We start from the raw sequence: 18,515 nt of genomic DNA, 5'->3' as shown, positions 1-18,515 counted from the left end.
TTCTACATCTAGACTCTTATTCTATATCTAGACTCGTATTCTAGATCTAGACTCTTATTCTACGTCTAGACTCTTATTCTACATCTAAACTCTTATTCTACATCTATTATCTTATTCTACATCTAGACTCTTATTCTACATCTAGACTCTTATTCTACATCTAGACTCTTATTCTACATCTAGACTCTTATTCTACATCTAGACTCTTATTCTACATCTAGACTCTTATTCTACATCTAGACTCTTATTCTACATCTAGACTCTTATTCTACATCTAAACTCTTATTCTACATCTAGACTCTTATTCTACGTCTAGACATTGTGTTCTATGTCTAGACTCTTATTCTACATCTAAACTCTTATTCTACATCTAGACTCTTATTCTGAGTTGTTTCTAGACAGTAATTGTTAGACTCTTTATGGTGCTCTAGACACTCTTACCATCTAAACTCTTATTCTACACTGTGTCATTTTAATTCCTCTAATGAACAGACCCCAGGTCAGATGGTAGAATGAGTTGACAGCCTCCTACAGAAACAGACCCCAGGTCAATGCTACCTTATATAATGTTACTTACCCAACATTATTCATCTCATATGCTCTACATCATCACTGCATCCTTAGTGTAGGACATGACATAGCCACTTTTTACTGTTACTTTGTTGTTTCATATGATAAACTGACCAGTAATCTACGTTAATCTTTATCACTCATTCATATATCCTTATGTACATTATTTATACCCTTACAGGGTATAAAACAGTTTGGAATTGTTAGTTAGATTACTCGTTGGTTATTACTGCATTGTTGTGTTAGAAGCACAAGCATTTTTCGCATTAACATCTGCTAACCATGTGTATGTGACAAATAAAATTTGATTTGATTTAGAATGAGTTGACAGCCTCCTACAGAAACAGACCCCAGGTCAGATGGTAGAATGAGTTGACAGCCTCCTAATGAACTGACCCCAGGTCAGATGGTAGAGTGAGTTGACAGCCTCCTAATGAACAGACCCCAGGTCAGATGGTAGAGTGAGTTGACAGCCTTGTCTGTAATGGTTGATTGGCAGAATGGTCCGGAGGACGTGGTGCGAGAGACCTGGATGACAGAGCTTCCTCCAACGCTGCAGCACATCGGGCTGGGGGCCAGAACCTTCAAGAAGAGGGCTGGACCGGAGAGCAAGGACCGATCCCTCTGGACCGACACCCCTGCTGACCGAGAACGCAAACTCAGGGTAGGAAACACTGGTTCTGGTTCTGAACAGTCGACACATTTCTGTTGGGATTTCACACTACTGTACTGACTTTATAATTGTCTCTCTCTGTCTCTCTATGTCTCTCTGTCTCTCTCTCTCTGTGTCTCTCTCTCTGTGTCTCTCTCTGTGTCTCTCTCTGTCTCTCTCTCTGTCTCTCTCTGTCTCTCTCTGTGTCTCTCTGTGTCTCTCTGTCTCTCTCCATGTCTCTCTGTGTCTCTCTGTCTCTCTCTCTGTGTCTCTCTCTGTCTCTCTCTATGTCTCTCTCTGTCTCTCTGTCTCTCTCTCTGTGTCTCTCTCTGTCTCTCTCTGTGTCTCTCTCTCTGTGTCTCTGTCTGTCTCTCTCTGTGTCTCTCTCTCTCTGTGTCTCTCTCTGTGTCTCTCGCTCTCTGTCTCTCTCTCTCTGTCTCTGTGTCTCTCTCGCTCTCTGTCTCTCTCTCTCTCTCTCTGTCTCTCTCTGTCTGTCTGTCTCTCTGTCTCTCTCTCAACAGGAACGACTGGAGGGAAAGGAGAGTGAAGAAACAGAACCGGTCCCTCAACTGTCTCACAAAGAGTTACAGATGGCTGAGAAAGTGTCCAAATACAACGTAAGTAGTAGAGCCTCTTTGTCTGCTCAACAACTACATGATCTGTACGAAGATCTCCCTATGGCATTTACAACTAGGAGACTAGACCAAGATGTCTACTGACCCGGAGACTAGACCAAGATGTTCTACTGATCTGTACGAAGATCTCCCTATGGCATTTACAACTAGGAGACTAGACCAAGATGTCTACTGACCCGGAGACTAGACCAAGATGTCTACTGATCTGTACGAAGATCTCCCTATGGCATTTACAACTAGGAGACTAGACCAAGATGTCTACTGACCCGGAGACTAGACCAAGATGTCTACTGACCCGGAGACTAGACCGAGATGTCTACTGACCCGGAGACTAGACCGAGATGTCTACTGACCCGGAGACTAGACCAAGATGTCTACTGACCCGGAGACTAGACCGAGATGTCTACTGACCCGGAGACTAGACCGAGATGTCTACTGACCCGGAGACTAGACCGAGATGTCTACTGACCCGGAGACTAGACCAAGATGTTCTACTGACCATTAGTTGTCAAAATGACTTTGTCTTTCTCTCTCCGAGATGTCTCTGTTAGACCAAGATGTCTACTGACCCGGAGACTAGACCAAGATGTTCTACTGACCTGTACGAAGATCTCCCTATGGCATTTACAACTAGGAGACTAGACCAAGATGTCTACTGATCCGGAGACTAGACCAAGATGTCTACTGACCCGGAGACTAGACCGAGATGTCTACTGACCCGGAGACTAGACCGAGATGTTCTACTGACCTGTACGAAGATCTCCCTATGGCATTTACAACTAGGAGACTAGACCAAGATGTCTACTGACCCGGAGACTAGACCGAGATGTCTACTGACCCGGAGACTAGACCGAGATGTTTGACCCGGAGGGACCAAGATGTCTTGACCCGGAGACTCAGACCAGAGTTTGATGAGGATCTCCCATGGCATTTACAACTAGGAGACGACCAAGATGTACTGACCCGGAGAAGTCCCAGGAGCTGACCCAACACACGATGTCTACTGACCCGGAGACTAGACGAGATGTCTACTGACCCGGAGAAAATGTTCCTCGGAGACTAGATCCGAGATGTCTACTGACCCGGAGACTCAGGATTGGAGATTTTTTGTCTACTGACCCGGAGACTAGACCGAGATGTCTACTGACCCGGAGACTAGACCGAGATGTCTACTGACCCGGAGACTAGACCGAGATGTCTACTGACCCGGAGACTAGACCGAGATGTCTACTGACCATTAGTTGTCAAAATGACTTTGTCTTTCTCTCTCCTCTCAGAAACCAGAACACATTTGTAGTCTGAGCAGAACAGATGAAGAAAGATGTAATGAGCCAAGCCGGTGGAGAGACGAGCGTTTCCAGGTTGACTTTTTTGATGAGTCCAACAACGTCTGTTGAAGAAGTCAGAGCTCACATTTGTACACAGCAAGGAGAAAATGTTCCTCTGAGACGATCCGCACACACAATAGCTCAGGATTGGACATTTTTTGGTCACCTGACCCAGTCAATGATTGACGGGAACGTTCCAGGTTGACTTTTTATTGCAGTCCAACTACTCAGATGATCAGAACACATTTGTACTGAGCAGAACAGGTCGTAAAGATGTAATGATTGACGGGAACGTTCCAGGTTGACTTTTTATTGCAGTCCAACTACTCAGATGATCAGAACACATTTGTACTGAATTGTAATCTGAGCAGAACAGGTCGAAAAAGGTATAACTTGTATGTTTTTTGATAAAAGTGTGAATATCAGTTTGATAGTTCAATTTTAGTCGTCACTCTTATCCAGAGCGACTTAGTCCATACGTGTTCTTACTTATTATTTCTCACATACTGGTTTCCCCGTGGGAATCGAACCCACGACCCTGGCGTTGAAAGCTCCAATGCTCTATAACCAACTGAACCACACGGAACCTCCCTCATCCTTTTAGTTCTTTAAAAGGTCCGATGCTCTATAACCAACTGAACCACACGGAACCTCCCTCATCCTTTTAGTTCTTTAAAAGGTCCGATGCTCTATAACCAACTGAACCACACGGAACCTCCCTCATCCTTTTAGTTCTTTAAAAGGTCCGATGCTCTATATAACCAATCCTTTTAGTTCTTTAAAAGGTCCGATGCTCTATAACCAACTGAACCACACGGAACCTCCCTCATCCTTTTAGTTCTTTAAAAGGTCCGATGCTCTATAACCAACTGAACCACACGGAACCTCCCTCATCCTTTTAGTTCTTTAAAAGGTCCGATGCTCTATAACCAACTGAACCACACGGAACCTCCCTCATCCTTTTAGTTCTTTAAAAGGTCCGATGCTCTATAACCAACTGAACCACACGGAACCTCCCTCATCCTTTTAGTTCTTTAAAAGGTCCGATGCTCTATAACCAACTGAACCACACGGAACCTCCCTCATCCTTTTAGTTCTTTAAAAGGTCCGATGCTCTATAACCAACTGAACCACACGGAACCTCCCTCATCCTTTTAGTTCTTTAAAAGGTCCGATGCTCTATAACCAACTGAACCACACGGAACCTCCCTCATTCTTTTAGTTCTTTAAAAGGTCCGATGCGCAGCTGTTTTTTTTCTTCATCTTAATAGCAAATAATTTCTGGGGAACAGTTAAGGACATTACTGTGATTTGTTTTCAATAAAAACGCAACAAAATAAATGAGCAAAAATAGGTTCTTGGCGAAGAGTCTTTTTTTTAATGCAAGAATTTTACTAGGACTGTCGGGGAGGGGTCTGATTGGGGAGGGGTCTGATTGGGGAGGGGTCTGAGTGGGGAGGGGTCTGAGTGGGGAGGGGTCTGAGTGGGGAGGGGTCTGAGTGGGGAGGGGTCTGAGTGGGGAGGGAGTGGGGAGGGGTCTGGGAGGGGTCTGAGTGGGGAGGGGTCTGAGTGGGGAGGGGTCTGAGTGGGGAGGGGTCTGAGTGGGGAGGGGTCTGAGTGGGGAGGGTCTGAGTGGGGAGGGGTCTGAGTGGGGGGGAGGGGTCTGAGTGGGGAGGGGTCTGAGTGGGGGGAGGGGTCTGAGTGGGGAGGGGTCTGAGTGGGGAGGGGTCTGGTGGGGAGGGGTCTGAGTGGGGAGGGGTCTGAGTGGGGAGGGGTCTGATTGGGGAGGGGTCTGAGTGGGGAGGGGTCTGAGTGGGGAGGGGTCTGAGTGGGGAGGGGTCTGAGTGGGGGAGGGGTCTGATTGGGGAGGGGTCTGAGTGGGAGGGGTCTGAGTGGGGAGGGGTCTGAGTGGGGAGGGGTCTGAGTGGGGAGGGGTCTGAGTGGGGAGGGGTCTGATTGGGGAGGGGTCTGAGTGGGGAGGGGTCTGAGTGGGGAGGGGTCTGAGTGGGGAGGGGTCTGAGTGGGGAGGGGTCTGAGTGGGGAGGGGTCTGAGTGGGGAGGGGTCTGATTGGGGAGGGGTCTGAGTGGGGAGGGGTCTGAGTGGGGAGGGGTCTGAGTGGGGGAGGGGTCTGAGTGGGGAGGGGTCTGATTGGGGAGGGGTCTGAGTGGGGAGGGGTCTGATTGGGGAGGGGGAGTGGGGAGGGGTCTGAGTGGGGAGGGGTCTGAGTAGGGAGGGGTCTGAGTGGGGAGGGGTCTGAGTAGGGAGGGGTCTGAGTGGGGAGGGGTCTGAGTGGGGAGGGGTCTGAGTGGGGAGGGGTCTGAGTGGGGAGGGGTCTGAGTGGGGAGGGGTCTGAGTGGGGAGGGGTCTGAGTGGGGAGGGGTCTGAGTGGGGAGGGGTCTGAGTGGGGAGGGGTCTGAGTGGGGAGGGGTCTGAGTGGGGAGGGGTCTGAGTGGGGAGGGGTCTGAGTGGGGAGGGGTCTGAGTGGGGAGGGGTCTGATTGGGGAGGGGTCTGAGTGGGGAGGGGTCTGAGTAGGGAGGGGTCTGATTGGGGAGGGGTCTGAGTGGGGAGGGGTCTGAGTGGGGAGGGGTCTGATTGGGGAGGGGTCTGAGTGGGGAGGGGTCTGAGTGGGGAGGGGTCTGAGTGGGGAGGGGTCTGAGTGGGGAGGGGTCTGAGTGGGGAGGGTCTGATTGGGGAGGGGTCTGAGTGGGGAGGGGTCTGATTGGGGAGGGGTCTGAGTGGGGAGGGGTCTGGTAGGGAGGGGTCTGAGTGGGGAGGGGTCTGAGTGGGGAGGGGTCTGATTGGGGAGGGGTCTGAGTGGGGAGGGGTCTGAGTGGGGAGGGGTCTGGGGAGGGGTCTGAGTGGGGAGGGGTCTGAGTGGGGAGGGGTCTGATTGGGGAGGGGTCTGAGTGGGGAGTGGGGAGGGTCTGAGTGGGGAGGGGTCTGAGTGGGGAGGGGTCTGAGTGGGGAGGGGTCTGAGTGGGGAGGGGTCTGAGTGGGGAGGGGTCTGATGGGGAGGGGTCTGAGTGGGGAGGGGTCTGAGTGGGGAGGGGTCTGAGTGGGGAGGGGTCTGAGTGGGGAGGGGTCTGAGTGGGGAGGGGTCTGATTGGGGAGGGGTCTGAGTGGGGAGGGGTCTGAGTGGGGAGGGGTCTGATTGGGGAGGGGTCTGATTGGGGAGGGGTCTGATTGGGGAGGGGTCTGAGTGGGGAGGGGTCTGAGTGGGGAGGGGTCTGAGTGGGGAGGGGTCTGAGTGGGGAGGGGTCTGAGTGGGGAGGGGTCTGAGTGGGGAGTGGGGGGTCTGAGTGGGGAGGGGTCTGAGTGGGGAGGGGTCTAAGTGGGGAGGGGTCTGATTGGGGAGGGGTCTGAGTGGGGAGGGGTCTGAGTGGGGAGGGGTCTGAGTGGGGAGGGGTCTGAGTGGGGAGGGGTCTGATTGGGGAGGGGTCTGATTGGGGAGGGGTCTGAGTGGGGGGGTCTGAGTGGGGAGGGGTCTGAGTGGGGAGGGGTCTGAGTGGGGAGGGGTCTAAGGGGGGGGTCTGATTGGGGAGGGGTCTGATTGGGGATGGGTCTGAGTAGGGAGGGGTCTGAGTGGGGAGGGGTCTGAGTGGGGAGGGGTCTGAGTGGGGAGGGGTCTGAGTGGGGAGGGGTCTGAGTGGGGAGGGGTCTGAGTGGGGAGGGGGATTGGGGAGGGGTCTGGTGGGGAGGGGTCTGAGTGGGGAGGGGTCTGAGTGGGGAGGGTCTGAGTGGGGAGGGGTCTGAGTGGGGAGGGGTCTGAGTGGGGAGGGGTCTGAGTGGGGAGGGGTCTGATTGGGGAGGGGTCTGAGTGGGGAGGGGTCTGAGTGGGGAGGGGTCTGGGGAGGGGTCTGATTGGGGAGGGGTCTGATTGGGGAGGGGTCTGATTGGGGAGGGGTCTGAGTGGGGAGGGTCTGAGTTGGGAGGGGGGGGGTCTGAGTGGGGAGGGGGAGGGGTCTGAGTGGGGAGGGGTCTGATTGGGGAGGGGTCTGAGTAGGGAGGGGTCTGAGTGGGGAGGGGTCTGATTGGGGAGGGGTCTGAGTGGGGAGGGGTCTGATTGGGGAGGGGTCTGAGTGGGGAGGGGTCTGAGTAGGGAGTGGTCTGAGTGGGGAGGGGAGGGGTCTGAGTGGGGAGGGGAAAACAAATCTGTCATTGGCAGAGAGGTTTTGAACTCTCTTTCTTATTGGTCTACTAACTGATCAAAACTCCACCCCCACTAAAAACAGGCATTTCAGGAGGTCTTTAAAAACAGCTCTTACACTGAAAGGGCATTCTCATATTTTGCCACAATTTCACGGTATAATTCCAACTGTATAAAACACCGTAAATCACGTTTTTGACTGGACCGGACCTATTGTTTGAGGAGCAGATACAATAACAAAACTCTCGGCAACGGGTTTGTTATTAACTTGAACTGTAAGCTAATGATACATCATGTATGACATTCCTGGGAGTGTGTAAACTTAAAAAAAATTTTATAACCATATAATTTTTTGTATGTTCTCTATAGTTATGTACTTGAAAATGTATCAATTGACCCAATTCGGCACATTTTGAGCAGACTCGACACAACATTTTGAACAGTGCAATGCAATGGTTCATTGGATCAGTCTATAAGGCTTTGCACATACACTGCTTCCATCTAGTGGCGAACATCTAAATTGCGCCTGGACTCCTAAAGTCACAATGGCTTTTCTCTACTAGCATTTGGAACAATGGAACAAAACAAAACAAATTGAGAAAAGCATGTTTTTTTTCTCCCTTTGTATTATCTTCTACCAGATCTAATGTGTTTTATTCTCCTTTACATTCTTTCACATTTCCACAAACTTCAAAGTGTTTCCTTTCAAATGGTACCAAGAATATGTATATCCTTGTTTCAGGGCCTGAGCTACAGGCAGTTAGATTTTGGGTCCTGATCTACAGGCAGTTAGATTTGGGTCCTGAGCTACAGGCAGTTAGATTTGGGTCCTGAGCAGTTAGATTTGGGTACAGAGCGAGTCATTTTAGGCGAGAATTGGGGAGAAAAAGGGTCCGATCCCTGAGAGGTACATGTTTTTTTCTTTCATAGGTATGCAGGGGCACCGCCAGGGATTTGGGGCCCCATGGAAAGATATCACATTGGGCCCCATGGAAAGATATCGCATTGGGCCCCATGGAAAGATATCACATTGGGCCCCATGGAAAGATATCACATTGGGCCCCATGGAAAGATATCACATTGGGCCCCATGGAATGATATCACATTGGGCCCCACATGGCTGCTTCAGGGGGGAGACAGGGCTGGTTCAGGGGGGAGACAGGGCTGGTTCAGGGGGGATGAGGAGACAGGGCTGGTTCGGGGGATGGGGAGACAGGGCTGGTTCAGGGGGAGGGGGAGACAGGGCTGGTTCAGGGGATGAGGAGACAGGGCTGGTTCAGGGGATGTGGAGACAGGGCTGGTTCAGGGGATGGGGAGACAGGGCTGGTTCAGGGGGAGACAGGGCTGGTTCAGGGGGAGACAGGGCTGGTTCAGGGGAGACAGGGCTGGTTCAGGGGATGGGGAGACAGGGCTGGTTCAGGGGATGGGGAGACAGGGCTGGTTCAGGGGAGGGGGAGACTGGGCTGGTTCAGGGGAGGGGGAGACTGGGCTGGTTCAGGGGGAGACAGGGCTGGTTCAGGGGGGGGGAGACAGGGCTGGTTCAGGGGAGGGGGAGACAGGGCTGGTTCAGGGGAGGGGAGACAGGGCTGGTTCAGGGGATGGGGAGACAGGGCTGGTTCAGGGGGGGAGACAGGGCTGGTTCAGGGGATGGGGAGACATGGCTGGTTCAGGGGAATGGGGAGACAGGGCTGGTTCAGGGGAATGGGGAGACTGGGCTGGTTCAGGGGAATGGGGAGACAGGGCTGGTTCAGGGGAATGGGGAGACAGGGCTGGTTCAGGGGGGGGAGACAGGGCTGGTTCAGGGGGGGAGACAGGGCTGGTTCAGGGGAATGAGGAGACAGGGCTGGTTCAGGGGAATGGGGAGACAGGGCTGGTTCAGGGGGGGAGACAGGGCTGGTTCAGGGGGAGGGAGACAGGGCTGGGGAGACAGGGCTGGTTCAGGGGGATGGGAGACAGGGCTGGTTCAGGGGGGAGACAGGGCTGGTTCAGGGGATGGGGAGACAGGGCTGGTTCAGGGGGGGAGACAGGGCTGGTTCAGGGGATGGGGAGACAGGGCTGGTTCAGGGGGGGGGAGACAGGGCTGGTTCAGGGGATGAGGAGACAGGGCTGGTTCAGGGAATGGGGAGACTGGGCTGGTTCAGGGAATGGGGGGGAGGGAATGGGGAGACAGGGCTGGTTCAGGGAATGGGGAGACAGGGCTGGTTCAGGGAATGGGGAGACAGGGCTGGTTCAGGGGGGAGGGCTGGTTCAGGGGGAGGGGAGACAGGGCTGGTTCAGGGGGATGAGGAGACAGGGCTGGTTCAGGGGAATGGGGAGACAGGGCTGGTTCAGGGGGGAGACAGGGCTGGTTCAGGGGGAGGGGGAGACAGGGCTGGTTCAGGGGGATGAGGAGACAGGGCTGGTTCAGGGGGAGACAGGGCTGGTTCAGGGGGAGACAGGGCTGGTTCAGGGGATGGGAGACAGGGCTGGTTCAGGGGGAGACAGGGCTGGTTCAGGGGGATGGGGAGACAGGGCTGGTTCAGGGGGGGGAGACAGGGCTGGTTCAGGGGATGAGGAGACAGGGCTGGTTCAGGGGGATGGGGAGACTGGGCTGGTTCAGGGGAGGGGAGACAGGGATGGTTCAGGGGATGGGGAGACAGGGCTGGTTCAGGGGGAGACAGGGCTGGTTCAGGGGGGATGGGGAGACTGGGATGGTTCAGGGGGGGGGGAGACAGGGCTGGTTCAGGGGGAGACAGGGCTGGTTCAGGGGATGGGGAGACAGGGCTGGTTCAGGGGGATGGGGAGACAGGGCTGGTTCAGGGGTATGGGGAGACTGGGCTGGTTCAGGGGAATGGGGAGACTGGGCTGGTTCAGGGAATGGGGAGACAGGGCTGGTTCAGGGGAATGGGGAGACAGGGCTGGTTCAGGGGAGACAGGGCTGGTTCAGGGGGGGGAGACAGGGCTGGTTCAGGGGGATGAGGAGACAGGGCTGGTTCAGGGGAATGGGGAGACAGGGCTGGTTCAGGGGGGACAGGGCTGGTTCAGGGGGTTCAGGGGGAGACAGGGCTGGTTCAGGGGGATGAGGAGACAGGGCTGGTTCAGGGGAGACAGGGCTGGTTCAGGGGGGGGAGACAGGGCTGGTTCAGGGGATGGGGAGACAGGGCTGGTTCAGGGGGAGACAGGGCTGGTTCAGGGGGAGACAGGGCTGGTTCAGGGGATGGGGAGACAGGGCTGGTTCAGGGGATGAGGAGACAGGGCTGGTTCAGGGGGGATGGGGAGACTGGGCTGGTTCAGGGGGAGGGGGAGACAGGGATGGTTCAGGGGATGGGGAGACAGGGCTGGTTCAGGGGAGACAGGGCTGGTTCAGGGGGATGGGGAGACTGGGATGGTTCAGGGGGAGGGGGAGACAGGGCTGGTTCAGGGGGAGACAGGGCTGGTTCAGGGGATGGGGAGACAGGGCTGGTTCAGGGGATGGGGAGACAGGGCTGGTTCAGGGGTATGGGGAGACTGGGCTGGTTCAGGGGATGGGGAGACAGGGCTGGTTCAGGGGAGGGGGGAGACAGGGCTGGTTCAGGGGAGGGGGAGACAGGGCTGGTTCAGGGGATGGGGAGACAGGGCTGGTTCAGGGGGGATGGGGAGACAGGGCTGGTTCAGGGGGAGACATGGCTGGTTCAGGGGAATGGGGAGACTGGGCTGGTTCAGGGAATGGGGAGAATGGGCTGGTTCAGGGGAATGGGGAGACAGGGCTGGTTCAGGGAATGGGGAGACAGGGCTGGTTCAGGGGGAGACAGGGCTGGTTCAGGGGATGGGGAGACAGGGCTGGTTCAGGGGGAGACAGGGCTGGTTCAGGGGGAGACAGGGCTGGTTCAGGGGAGACAGGGCTGGTTCAGGGGATGGGGAGACTGGGCTGGTTCAGGGGTATGGGGAGACAGGGCTGGTTCAGGGAGATGGGGAGACGGGGCTGGTTCAGGGGGATGGGGAGACAGGGCTGGTTCAGGGGATGGGGAGACAGGGCTGGTTCAGGGGGAGACAGGGCTGGTTCAGGGGAGACAGGGCTGGTTCAGGGGATGGGGAGACAGGGCTGGTTCAGGGGAGGGGAGACTGGGCTGGTTCAGGGGAGACAGGGCTGGTTCAGGGGATGGGGAGACAGGGCTGGTTCAGGGGATGGGGAGACTGGGCTGGTTCAGGGGGATGGGGAAACAGGGCTGGTTCAGGGGAGACAGGGCTGGTTCAGGGGGAGACAGGGCTGGTTCAGGGGGATGGGGAGACTGGGCTGGTTCAGGGGATGGGGAGACAGGGCTGGTTCAGGGGAGGGGAGACAGGGCTGGTTCAGGGGAGGGGGAGACAGGGCTGGTTCAGGGGATGGGGAGACAGGGCTGGTTCAGGGGGATGGGGAGACAGGGCTGGTTCAGGGGGGAGACAGGGCTGGTTCAGGGGATGGGGAGACATGGCTGGTTCAGGGAATGGGGAGATTGGGCTGGTTCAGGGGAATGGGGAGACAGGGCTGGTTCAGGGGAATGGGGAGACAGGGCTGGTTCAGGGGAGACAGGGCTGGTTCAGGGGAGGGGAGACAGGGCTGGTTCAGGGGGATGAGGAGACAGGGCTGGTTCAGGGGAATGGGGAGACAGGGCTGGTTCAGGGGAGACAGGGCTGGTTCAGGGGGGGGAGACAGGGCTGGTTCAGGGGGATGAGGAGACAGGGCTGGTTCAGGGGGATGAGGAGACAGGGCTGGTTCAGGGGAGACAGGGCTGGTTCAGGGGGATGGGGAGACAGGGCTGGTTCAGGGGAGACAGGGCTGGTTCAGGGGGATGGGGAGACAGGGCTGGTTCAGGGGAGGGGGAGACAGGGCTGGTTCAGGGGATGAGGAGACAGGGCTGGTTCAGGGGATGGGGAGACTGGGCTGGTTCAGGGGAAGGGGAGACAGGGATGGTTCAGGGGATGGGAGACAGGGCTGGTTCAGGGGGAGACAGGGCTGGTTCAGGGGATGGGGAGACTGGGCTGGTTCAGGGGGGGGAGACAGGGCTGGTTCAGGGGGGAGACAGGGCTGGTTCAGGGGGATGGGGAGACAGGGCTGGTTCAGGGGGATGGGGAGACAGGGCTGGTTCAGGGAGATGGGGAGACGGGGCTGGTTCAGGGAGATGGGGAGACAGGGCTGGTTCAGGGGATGGGGAGACGGGGCTGGTTCAGGGGATGGGGAGACAGGGCTGGTTCAGGGGATGGGGAGACAGGGCTGGTTCAGGGGAGACAGGGCTGGTTCAGGGGGAGACAGGGCTGGTTCAGGGGATGGGGAGACAGGGCTGGTTCAGGGGGGGGGAGACTGGGCTGGTTCAGGGGAGACAGGGCTGGTTCAGGGGGATGGGGAGACAGGGCTGGTTCAGGGGATGGGGAGACTGGGCTGGTTCAGGGGATGGGGAGACAGGGCTGGTTCAGGGGAGACAGGGCTGGTTCAGGGGTATGGGGAGACAGGGCTGGTTCAGGGAGATGGGGAGACGGGGCTGGTTCAGGGGATGGGGAGACAGGGCTGGTTCAGGGGGGATGAGGAGACAGGGCTGGTTCAGGGGGGAGACAGGGCTGGTTCAGGGGATGGGGAGACAGGGCTGGTTCAGGGGGGGGGAGACTGGGCTGGTTCAGGGGGGGAGACAGGGCTGGTTCAGGGGGATGGGAGACAGGGCTGGTTCAGGGGATGGGGAGACTGGGCTGGTTCAGGGGATGGGGAAACAGGGCTGGTTCAGGGGGAGACAGGGCTGGTTCAGGGGGAGACAGGGCTGGTTCAGGGGGAGACAGGGCTGGTTCAGGGGGATGGGGAGACTGGGCTGGTTCAGGGGATGGGGAGACAGGGCTGGTTCAGGGGAGGGGGAGACAGGGCTGGTTCAGGGGATGGGGAGACAGGGCTGGTTCAGGGGGAGACAGGGCTGGTTCAGGGGATGGGGAGACATGGCTGGTTCAGGGGAATGGGGAGACTGGGCTGGTTCAGGGGAATGGGGAGACAGGGCTGGTTCAGGGGAATGGGGAGACAGGGCTGGTTCAGGGGAGACAGGGCTGGTTCAGGGGGGAGGGGAGACAGGGCTGGTTCAGGGGGATGAGGAGACAGGGCTGGTTCAGGGGAATGGGGAGACAGGGCTGGTTCAGGGAATGGGGAGACAGGGCTGGTTCAGGGGAATGGGGAGACAGGGCTGGTTCAGGGGAGACAGGGCTGGTTCAGGGGGAGGGGAGACAGGGCTGGTTCAGGGGATGAGGAGACAGGGCTGGTTCAGGGGAATGGGGAGACAGGGCTGGTTCAGGGGAGACAGGGCTGGTTCAGGGGATGGGGAGACAGGGCTGGTTCAGGGGGATGGGGAGACAGGGCTGGTTCAGGGGGAGACAGGGCTGGTTCAGGGGAGACAGGGCTGGTTCAGGGGATGGGGAGACAGGGCTGGTTCAGGGGAGACAGGGCTGGTTCAGGGGATGGGGAGACAGGGCTGGTTCAGGGGAGGGGGAGACAGGGCTGGTTCAGGGGATGAGGAGACAGGGCTGGTTCAGGGGATGGGGAGACTGGGCTGGTTCAGGGGAGGGGGAGACTGGGCTGGTTCAGGGGGAGGGGGAGACAGGGATGGTTCAGGGGGATGGGGAGACAGGGCTGGTTCAGGGGAGACAGGGCTGGTTCAGGGGGATGGGGAGACTGGGATGGTTCAGGGGAGGGGAGACAGGGCTGGTTCAGGGGGAGACAGGGCTGGTTCAGGGGATGGGGAGACAGGGCTGGTTCAGGGGATGGGGAGACAGGGCTGGTTCAGGGGTATGGGGAGACTGGGCTGGTTCAGGGAATGGGGAGACTGGGCTGGTTCAGGGAATGGGGAGACAGGGCTGGTTCAGGGGAATGGGGAGACAGGGCTGGTTCAGGGGGGAGACAGGGCTGGTTCAGGGGAGGGGGAGACAGGGCTGGTTCAGGGGGATGAGGAGACAGGGCTGGTTCAGGGGAATGGGGAGACAGGGCTGGTTCAGGGAGACAGGGCTGGTTCAGGGGATGGGGAGACAGGGCTGGTTCAGGGGGATGAGGAGACAGGGCTGGTTCAGGGGGGAGACAGGGCTGGTTCAGGGGAGACAGGGCTGGTTCAGGGGATGGGGAGACAGGGCTGGTTCAGGGGAGACAGGGCTGGTTCAGGGGGATGGGGAGACAGGGCTGGTTCAGGGGGAGGGGAGACAGGGCTGGTTCAGGGGGATGAGGAGACAGGGCTGGTTCAGGGGGATGGGGAGACTGGGCTGGTTCAGGGGAGGGGAGACAGGGATGGTTCAGGGGGATGGGGAGACAGGGCTGGTTCAGGGGATGGGGAGACAGGGCTGGTTCAGGGGGATGGGAGACAGGGCTGGTTCAGGGGGATGGGGAGACTGGGCTGGTTCAGGGGATGGGGAGACAGGGATGGTTCAGGGGATGGGGAGACAGGGCTGGTTCAGGGGGAGACAGGGCTGGTTCAGGGGGATGGGGAGACTGGGATGGTTCAGGGGGAGGGGGAGACAGGGCTGGTTCAGGGGAGACAGGGCTGGTTCAGGGGATGGGGAGACAGGGCTGGTTCAGGGGATGGGGAGACAGGGCTGGTTCAGGGGTATGGGGAGACTGGGCTGGTTCAGGGAATGGGAGACTGGGCTGGTTCAGGGGAATGGGGAGACAGGGCTGGTTCAGGGGAATGGGGAGACAGGGCTGGTTCAGGGGAGACAGGGCTGGTTCAGGGGAGGGGAGACAGGGCTGGTTCAGGGGATGAGGAGACAGGGCTGGTTCAGGGGAATGGGGAGACAGGGCTGGTTCAGGGGGAGACAGGGCTGGTTCAGGGGAGGGGAGACAGGGCTGGTTCAGGGGGATGAGGAGACAGGGCTGGTTCAGGGGGAGACAGGGCTGGTTCAGGGGAGACAGGGCTGGTTCAGGGGGATGGGGAGACAGGGCTGGTTCAGGGGGAGACAGGGCTGGTTCAGGGGATGGGGAGACAGGGCTGGTTCAGGGGGGGGAGACAGGGCTGGTTCAGGGGGATGAGGAGACAGGGCTGGTTCAGGGGATGGGGAGACTGGGCTGGTTCAGGGGAGGGGAGACAGGGATGGTTCAGGGGGATGGGGAGACAGGGCTGGTTCAGGGGAGACAGGGCTGGTTCAGGGGATGGGGAGACTGGGATGGTTCAGGGGAGGGGGAGACAGGGCTGGTTCAGGGGGAGACAGGGCTGGTTCAGGGGGATGGGGAGACAGGGCTGGTTCAGGGGATGGGGAGACAGGGCTGGTTCAGGGGTATGGGGAGACTGGGCTGGTTCAGGGGGGATGGGGAGACAGGGCTGGTTCAGGGGAGGGGAGACAGGGCTGGTTCAGGGGAGGGGAGACAGGGCTGGTTCAGGGGGATGGGGAGACAGGGCTGGTTCAGGGGATGGGGAGACAGGGCTGGTTCAGGGGGAGACATGGCTGGTTCAGGGGAATGGGGAGACTGGGCTGGTTCAGGGAATGGGGAGAATGGGCTGGTTCAGGGAATGGGGAGACAGGGCTGGTTCAGGGGAATGGGGAGACAGGGCTGGTTCAGGGGGAGACAGGGCTGGTTCAGGGGATGGGGAGACAGGGCTGGTTCAGGGGAGACAGGGCTGGTTCAGGGGGGAGACAGGGCTGGTTCAGGGGAGACAGGGCTGGTTCAGGGGGATGGGGAGACTGGGCTGGTTCAGGGGTATGGGGAGACAGGGCTGGTTCAGGGAGATGGGGAGACGGGGCTGGTTCAGGGGGATGGGGAGACAGGGCTGGTTCAGGGGATGGGGAGACAGGGCTGGTTCAGGGGAGACAGGGCTGGTTCAGGGGGAGACAGGGCTGGTTCAGGGGATGGGGAGACAGGGCTGGTTCAGGGGAGGGGAGACTGGGCTGGTTCAGGGGGAGACAGGGCTGGTTCAGGGGGATGGGGAGACAGGGCTGGTTCAGGGGGATGGGGAGACTGGGCTGGTTCAGGGGGATGGGGAAACAGGGCTGGTTCAGGGGGAGACAGGGCTGGTTCAGGGGGGAGACAGGGCTGGTTCAGGGGATGGGGAGACTGGGCTGGTTCAGGGGGATGGGGAGACTGGGCTGGTTCAGGGGGATGGGGAGACAGGGCTGGTTCAGGGGAGGGGAGACAGGGCTGGTTCAGGGGGAGGGGGAGACAGGGCTGGTTCAGGGGGATGGGGAGACAGGGCTGGTTCAGGGGGATGGGGAGACAGGGCTGGTTCAGGGGGAGACAGGGCTGGTTCAGGGGGATGGGGAGACATGGCTGGTTCAGGGAATGGGGGGAGATTGGGCTGGTTCAGGGGAATGGGGAGACAGGGCTGGTTCAGGGGAATGGGGAGACAGGGCTGGTTCAGGGGGAGACAGGGCTGGTTCAGGGGGGGGAGACAGGGCTGGTTCAGGGGGATGAGGAGACAGGGCTGGTTCAGGGGAATGGGGAGACAGGGCTGGTTCAGGGGGAGACAGGGCTGGTTCAGGGGGAGGGGAGACAGGGCTGGTTCAGGGGGATGAGGAGACAGGGCTGGTTCAGGGGGATGAGGAGACAGGGCTGGTTCAGGGGGAGACAGGGCTGGTTCAGGGGATGGGGAGACAGGGCTGGTTCAGGGGAGACAGGGCTGGTTCAGGGGATGGGGAGACAGGGCTGGTTCAGGGGGGGGGAGACAGGGCTGGTTCAGGGGGATGAGGAGACAGGGCTGGTTCAGGGGATGGGGAGACTGGGCTGGTTCAGGGGGAAAGGGAGACAGGGATGGTTCAGGGGATGGGGAGACAGGGCTGGTTCAGGGGGGAGACAGGGCTGGTTCAGGGGATGGGGAGACTGGGCTGGTTCAGGGGAGGGGAGACAGGGCTGGTTCAGGGGAGACAGGGCTGGTTCAGGGGTATGGGGAGACAGGGCTGGTTCAGGGGTATGGGGAGACAGGGCTGGTTCAGGGAGATGGGGAGACGGGGCTGGTTCAGGGAGATGGGGAGACAGGGCTGGTTCAGGGGATGGGGAGACGGGGCTGGTTCAGGGGGATGGGGAGACAGGGCTGGTTCAGGGGATGGGGAGACAGGGCTGGTTCAGGGGAGACAGGGCTGGTTCAGGGGGAGACAGGGCTGGTTCAGGGGATGGGGAGACAGGGCTGGTTCAGGGGGGAGGGAGACTGGGCTGGTTCAGGGGGAGACAGGGCTGGTTCAGGGGATGGGGAGACAGGGCTGGTTCAGGGGGATGGGGAGACTGGGCTGGTTCAGGGGATGGGGAGACAGGGCTGGTTCAGGGGAGACAGGGCTGGTTCAGGGGTATGGGGAGACAGGGCTGGTTCAGGGAGATGGGGAGACGGGGCTGGTTCAGGGGATGGGGAGACAGGGCTGGTTCAGGGGATGGGAGACAGGGCTGGTTCAGGGGGAGGGAGCAGGGCTGGTTCAGGGGATGGGGAGACAGGGCTGGTTCAGGGGGGGGAGACTGGGCTGGTTCAGGGGAGACAGGGCTGGTTCAGGGGATGGGGAGACAGGGCTGGTTCAGGGGATGGGGAGACTGGGCTGGTTCAGGGGATGGGGAAACAGGGCTGGTTCAGGGGGAGACAGGGCTGGTTCAGGGGGAGACAGGGCTGGTTCAGGGGAGACAGGGCTGGTTCAGGGGGATGGGGAGACAGGGCTGGTTCAGGGGGAGACAGGGCTGGTTCAGGGGGATGGGGAGACAGGGCTGGTTCAGGGAGATGGGGAGACGGGGCTGGTTCAGGGGGATGGGGAGACAGGGCTGGTTCAGGGGGATGAGGAGACAGGGCTGGTTCAGGGGGAGACAGGGCTGGTTCAGGGGGATGGGGAGACAGGGCTGGTTCAGGGGAGGGGAGACTGGGCTGGTTCAGGGGGAGACAGGGCTGGTTCAGGGGATGGGGAGACAGGGCTGGTTCAGGGGATGGGGAGACTGGGCTGGTTCAGGGGATGGGGAAACAGGGCTGGTTCAGGGGGAGACAGGGCTGGTTCAGGGGAGACAGGGCTTGTTCAGGGGGAGACAGGGCTGGTTCAGGGGGATGGGGAGACAGGGCTGGTTCAGGGGGAGACAGGGCTGGTTCAGGGGATGGGGAGACAGGGCTGGTTCAGGGAGATGGGGAGACGGGGCTGGTTCAGGGGGATGGGGAGACAGGGCTGGTTCAGGGGATGGGAGACAGGGCTGGTTCAGGGGGGGAGACAGGGCTGGTTCAGGGGGGATGGGGAGACAGGGCTGGTTCAGGGGAGGGGAGACTGGGCTGGTTCAGGGGA

At 59.0% G+C, this 18,515-nt stretch overlaps 2 long non-coding RNA genes across 2 annotated transcripts; both read left to right on the top strand.

The window, feature by feature from the left end:
* Window positions 1–468: 468 nt before the first annotated feature.
* On the top strand, window positions 469–2,021 carry LOC115127999 (uncharacterized). Its single transcript, XR_010464629.1, has 3 exons — window positions 469–547; window positions 925–1,234; window positions 1,744–2,021. It is a non-coding gene; the product is annotated as an uncharacterized LOC115127999 (long non-coding RNA).
* Window positions 2,022–3,277: 1,256 nt separating this feature from the next.
* Window positions 3,278–4,539, top strand: LOC135573266 (uncharacterized). Its single transcript, XR_010464635.1, has 2 exons — window positions 3,278–3,928; window positions 3,971–4,539. It is a non-coding gene; the product is annotated as an uncharacterized LOC135573266 (long non-coding RNA).
* The last annotated feature ends 13,976 nt before the right edge of the window (window positions 4,540–18,515 follow it).

The sequence above is a fragment of the Oncorhynchus nerka genome, linkage group LG2 (assembly GCF_034236695.1).
Source record: "Oncorhynchus nerka isolate Pitt River linkage group LG2, Oner_Uvic_2.0, whole genome shotgun sequence".
Classification (NCBI taxonomy): Eukaryota; Metazoa; Chordata; class Actinopteri; order Salmoniformes; family Salmonidae; genus Oncorhynchus; species Oncorhynchus nerka.
Note: the sequence above shows the minus strand (reverse complement) of the source record. Positions and strands in the feature narration are given on the sequence as shown.